The sequence below is a fragment of the Pteropus alecto genome, unplaced genomic scaffold (assembly GCF_000325575.1).
Source record: "Pteropus alecto unplaced genomic scaffold, ASM32557v1 scaffold76, whole genome shotgun sequence".
In the NCBI taxonomy this organism is placed as follows: Eukaryota; Metazoa; Chordata; class Mammalia; order Chiroptera; family Pteropodidae; genus Pteropus; species Pteropus alecto.
The window spans coordinates 636,464-643,394 of NW_006443138.1; the positions used below are offsets into that span (position 1 = coordinate 636,464).

The window sequence follows — 6,931 nt, forward strand, 5'->3', positions numbered from 1 at the left end:
GTTCACCTCCCATAGTTTGAATTCTTTCTGTCACCACATATTTGACCCCTTTACCCCATCTACCTCCCTCCTCCCCACTCCCTCTTCCCCTCTGGTAATCACTAGTCTATTGTCCATGTCTATGAGTCTCTGTTTGTTTGTTCTGTTTGTTGTTTTTAGGTTTATATCCCACATACAAGTGATATCATGTGATTTTCAACTTTCTCTGGCTTATTTCGCTTAGCATTATTATCTTGAGGTCCATCCTTGTTGTTGCAAATGGCAGTATTTCATCTTTCCTTAAGGCTGAGTAATATTCCATTGTTTATATGAACCAAAACTTTTTATCCAATCATTTGTTGTAGGACACTTCAGTTGCTTCCATGTCCTGGCCACCGTGAATAATACTGCTATGAACATCGGTGTGCAAATATCTTTTCGGATGTGGGTTTTCAAGTCTTTGGGGTAAATACCCAGAAGAGGTGTTGCTGGATCATATGGTAGGTAGATCAATTCTTAGTTTTTTGAGAAATCTCCATACTATTTTCCATAGTGGTTGTACCAATTTGCAATCCCACCAACAGTGTATGAAGATTCCTTTTTCTCTACATCCTCTCCAACATTTGTTATTACTTGTCCTGTTGATTATAGCTATTCTAACTGGTGTAAAATGATATCTCATTGTGGTTTTGATTTGAATTTCCCTAAGAGCTCGCGATATTGAGCATCTTTTCATATGTTTGTTTGCAATTTGTATATCTTCTTGGGAGAAGTATCTGTTTAGGTCCTCTGCCCATTTTTTGATTGGATTGTTTATTTTTGTTGTTATTGAATTGTATGAGTTCTTTCTATATTTTGGATAGTAGGTCCTTATCGTAGGCATTGCTTGAAAATATAATTTCTCATTTGGATGGTTGTCTCTTTACCTTGTTGATGGTTTCTTCTGTGTGCAGAAGCTTTTTTAAAAATAGATGTTTAAATGTCAATCACTTATTTTCCATAATTTCATAAAATATAATAATGTGAAAGTAAATTAGTAATCAATACAAATTCCAACACCAGTATCTATTGCCAATAACTAAACTCTATTTGCCTGATGATTTACATGGTTTAGCTTATTGAAATTTGGAGTTAATACTACCCTAAGAGATGAGTACTGTTGCTATCTTAATTTTATAGATAACAAAACTTGAATTTAGCATAGGTGAAATTTAAATTCAAGGATATTCAGAACCACATTATAATGCCTCATGGGTTTAATTTATAGTACCTTAATAAATTATCAAAATAGAGAAACCTTTTTCACTATATATATTTTTAAATCTAAAAATATTTTAAATACATTGAACTTTCTACTACAAAGTTGTCATTTCATTTTTATAATGATAGGAACAAAAGAATTATTATAATTAATTTATTCATTTATTCAACAGATATTAAGAACCTTTTCTATGTTGCTCAAAGAACTTCCTCTCTTATACTAAAATGTTACAAAAAACTTTGATCCCAATCAACTGGCAATTTCTATAGTTGAAGGCAACAAAATCTAATTTAATCTTATTCAATAAATATGTATTTGGGAACTATAATGTGCAAAACATTCTGCTAGGGTTTGGAAAGACAAGTACATACAGTAACATGTAGATAGATGATAGATAGATGATAGATGATAGATGATAGATAGATAAATGATAGATAGAAAGAAAGATAGATAGATAGATAGATAGATAGATAGATAGATAGATAGATAGATAGATAGATAAACAGGTAATTTTAAGAATTATTACCTCCAGAAAATGAAAGATATAATGCATTTTTGTGTTTATTAAGGTATTTCTTAGGGTTTAGGTAAAATAAGGACAAGATGAGTGAGTTAAAATGTGGAATCACTTGGAGGTAAAAAGAAAGCACAACATTCTGGTCTGAGTTAGATAGCCAGATGCGGGTGACTGGAATAGTTCAAATGAAGACTAGACTCCGTAAAATAATGGTGAAAAAACACAAAGTTTCATGATAATAATACGTACTGATGGATGGATTCAGTAAAAAGTCCACCAAACACTTTGAACCTCAGTTATGTGATTTACAAAATAATATTACATTATCTTCTCACAATGTTGTGAAAATTAAATAAGGTAGACACTTATAAAATGAATAAGCTGATTATTTGACAACTGGATACTGACAATGTTAGTTGAATCTCGATGTCTTTCAAAATTTTAGCTAATTTCATGTCATTGTCACCACCACTACTACCATCACCAACCACCATCACCATCATCATGATCATTATCATCATTGTCATCATCAAATAATCCTTTTATTAAAAGAGCTCATATTTTGTGTAAATCATATATACTTTCTGTTTCCAATTTCTGCTTCTTTATATCTTACATAGCTTCCAAATCTTTTTCTACAACACATATCTTAGATAGCATCATTTTTCTCTCCACTAAATTACCAATGTCTCATAAAGTCTCATTTACCCTAGTAAAAATTTCTTAACTTGTCAGTGTTCTCCATTATCTGACTCCAATTTATTTTTTAACCTAACATAAAATCTGCTTCCCAACATAAAATCTATCATCATTTTTATCACAATGTTACATTCTACTTTGTACTTTAGCTACTATATTATAAATTTCTTGAGGGCAAAGATACTTTATTTTTCATTTTAAAACATTTCTATAACTTATTGAATAATGTCTTATTCATAGGACAATCACTAACTACTGTTTGTTTGAATGGAATTACATTGCATTCATTTCAAACTTAATTCTTTTTTTTTATATTTTTTTTATTTTTTATTTTTTACATCTACAGCACCTGTTCTTTCTAGATGATCTCCCATCCAGGTACTAACAAGGCCTGACTCTGCTTAGCTTCCGAGATCAGATGGGATCGGGCTTGTTCAGGGTGGCATGGCCATTGATTCAGACTTAATTCTTAAAGGAGAATTTGTTTTAAATTTGGATTTTGTTGAAGTCTTTAAGAAAGATGTAATATAGTCGACTTTCATCCCAAAAATGTTGACAAAATATCTCTTTCTAGACATATTTTCTCTGCAGATGCTTTTTATTAGTGTGTTTAACCTTTTGAATGCTATGAGTGTATTTCAGATCTTATTTTCATTGTATATTTTTCTGGATTATATTAAACTTGAATACGTTATTTGAAATAGACAACCTTAAAATAAGTGTACTTTATTCAGCTATGGTCTTATTAGTATTGTATAAAAACAAATACATTTCAAGCTAGTTTACAACAAGGACATTCAAAACCATTTATTTAGATACTAGTTAATCCTATGTGACACATTGACATTTTTAAGAAAATCGTGTTTTGTTTTGTTTTGTTTTGTTTTGTTTTGTTTTGTTTTATGCCTATAGCACCTGGTCTTCCTAGATAGTCTCCTATCCACGTATCAACCAGGCCCGACCCCACTTGGCTTCCAAGATCAGACAGGATTGTTCAGGGTAGCATGGCCATAGAAAAATTGTGGGTTTTTAAAAAGTGTTTGAACTTTAGCCTGTATTCTTAAATGACTAAATTCTTGTGGTTCAGTTGCTATCAATTAAGACCTTTTATTAAATTTATTGGAGTGACATTAGTTAATAAAATTCTATAAGTTTCAGGTATACAATTCTATAATATATCATCTATATGTTGCATTGTGTGTTCACCACCCAATGTTAAATTTCCTTCCATCACCATATATTTGACCCTCTTTACCTCCATTTACCTCTCCCACTCTTCCCTCTGCTAATCGCTTAACTGTTGTCTGTGTCCATGAATCTCTGTTTGTCTTGTTCATTTGTTACCTTCAGATTTATATCCCACATACAAGTGAAATCATATGGTTTTCAAGTTTTTCTATCTGACTTATTTCGCTTAGCATGATTATCTCAAGATCCATCCATGTTGTCATAAATGGCAGTATTTCTCTTTTCTTATAGTCAAGTAATATTCTATTGTATATATGTACCACATCTTTATCCAATCACCTATTTTATTGAAGGACACCTATCTATCAAAGGACACTGTGGATAATGCTGCAGTGAACATCAGAGTGCATATATTTTTGCAGATAAATCTGTTTATCTGCAAAAAAACCGTTTTCAAAACTTTGAGGTAAATAACCAGAAGAGGGAGTGCTGGGTCGTATGGTAAATCTATTCTTAATTTTTTGAGAAACCTCCATACTGTTTTTTGTAGTGGCTGTACCAATTAAGACCTTTTAAATATTCAATTTTATCTTAAATTTTCCGGCATTGGCGTAGAAAATTTTACAAAAGCACTAACTTCTAAGTTTGTATTGAAGTTCAAAAAGGATTTAAATAATAATTATTAACATTTTTATCTTCATGTAAATATTTATTTTCATAAGTTTACCAAAGATTATAATCTCGCTTTTGCTATTAATCTAAATTTCTCCTGAGTAGGTTTTTGTCTGCAATCAGATGAGTGTTGATGCGGATCTCAGACAACTAGTAAATTTGCTTTTTTTTATTGTTCCAACCTAAAGAACAAAATGTAGAAACTGGCATGTTTTCTAGAAAAAGATAAACTGTTAAGTGCTTCTGAAATTGATTTTGATGAAAGGACTATCATTCTTAATTTTTATGAAGAGTTTTGCTTGATTTTACCCCAGGAAACAATTGTACATGCCTTAAAAAAATAGATGCTATTAAAAAAAGAAAAGAAAAGAAAAAAGAAAAAGATGAAAAGACAGGTGTTTGAAAAGAAAAATTAAGAGCAAAATGACAGGTCGAGTAATGGAAACCTAACATAGTTCTCAAGAGCATTGGTTTAGTAAAGACAGACTAAATCAAATTCACATAAGTTTAAAACTCTTGGTTTCCAAACACAAATAATAACTCTAATTTCCTTACATCATAGAATCAAAGGAAAATTTCAAGAATCGGGTCTCAGAAAATATATTGAGACCAGAGAAATTATGGGAATCTAGGTATTAAGACCTAAAGAGCGAAGAATTAAGCCATTAATTTAGTCATTTATATGTTATTTGGGCAAATTTCAAAAGCATTCAAATTTCAAAAACATAATTGTATAAACAGTGTTTCTGAAACTTTTGAAATAGTTAAATTATTTAACAGGTACATTAAATACATTAGCTTTCTTAGCTTTAGGGGAATTTTTTATTTCTTCTGTCAGAAGCCTAAGAACAAAAGATTAATTAAAAGCAAATGTATATTTTCTTCGCTTGCATGTTTCCTCTCTCCTGGTGGATCTGTACTTGACCTATAAGCTTAACAACCAAGTTACATTTCTAAGAACTCTAACACAGGGAATACCATCTACGGAAGGCACAGTATTTATTTATTTTTCTTTTTTTATTAACATATAATTGACATATAACTGGCACATGAAAAGATGCTCAACATCACTAACCATCAGGTAAATGCAAATCAAAACCACAGTAAGATATCATGTCACACCTGTCAGAATGGCTATGATCAAAAAGGCATAGTCTTTATTTCTGATTTGGATTTCTATCTTGATGCTGAGGTTTTTGTTTGTTTTGTTGTGTAATGTTGTATTTTTCTTTTCTTATTCTTCTGAATGAACTATGCTAGCAAATGGAACTTGAAGCTCCATTAATCAATCTTGTTTAAAGCCTAGAGCTAAAGACTACCCTAATCTGCTATTGCCTTTCCATTTTTTACCTGGACACCAGTCTATCCTCGCTAGGTCCTGCTGAGCCATAGGTCTAAGTCCAGATTGAACATTGTCCAGTTGGGAACATTGAGTAAGCCTGAATATATAGGCACTTCCTGGTGTGTGATGTGTCCCATCTTATACAACAGATTCCTGCCTCTGATTGTGATAAAACTGCATAGAAGGGAGCAACAGTCATTTTAGGGTGAGAAAGTGTGGTTATATTCTCACATGCACACCAGTGAATTTCACTATCAACTTTTCAAACTATATTTATGTACAATTTCTGTAAATAAATGATCTGTTTGAGGTGGAAGTAAGCTCACATTTGAAACTAGACAAATAAGAAAAAAGAAAACAAGCTTGTGTGTTATTTGCATACAAAGACAATATATCATTGACAGGTAATTTGCAACAACTTACAATATATTCCCAAATCTAATGTGAGAACATTTAGTGGAGAAAGTCATGATGAAAGGGAAGGCTGTGCTTTTTCCCTCCTGAAGAGCTCAGGATGGTGCTGCAGAGGGAGGCAATGTGGATAACTGGAGCCACTCTTGGCCAAGAAAACTTTCCAAATATCTGAATTACAGATACTTAGTAACAGTATGTACATTCATGTGTGTATAGGGGAGGATGTAGATCAATACTTTGTTAAATATACTATCGGTTATTTATTTTTCCTAAAGCACTATTCAACCTAAAATATTTCAGAGTTTGCTTACTTTATAAATGACTTGGGTCGCTAATATTCTTGGAACATTTTTCAGGATACCTTTAAGTCCACAAATCTGCAACATCCTACAGTATGTCATACTTTTAGGATGTGTTTACTCAAGGTTAGTTATATTTTGGTCAGAAGTTTAAGAAAAAGACATCCTCAAAAAACACATTTGGATGAAACAATAATAATTATGTAAACAATTAGAATATATAGGATATTTTATAGATAGGCTTGTCTTAGAATCAATTTTCCATATTATCTATCTATGATTTATTAATGAAGTTAATACTATACTGACATATTTTACTTAAACCAGAGAGAAGATTCCTGAGGTCAACATGTGCCTAAAAAAGAGAGAGTATCCAATCTGCTTAAATATGGGCAGAAGGAAACCATCCTCCCTGAATCAATTTATCATCGATCTTTACATTTTCTAATCTACTTCAAATCTGGCACTTTTACTAACTTCAAAGAGAGTTTGGCAATAATAAGCTTTGTGGGAGCATGCAACCAGGCCAAGACAAAGTACCAGCTGGCATTAAAAGCAGT

At 31.7% G+C, this 6,931-nt stretch overlaps 1 pseudogene; it reads right to left on the reverse strand.

Moving 5' to 3' along the window:
* Positions 1–2,793: 2,793 nt before the first annotated feature.
* On the reverse strand, positions 2,794–2,912 carry LOC112472445 (annotated as a pseudogene).
* Positions 2,913–6,931: the final 4,019 nt, after the last annotated feature.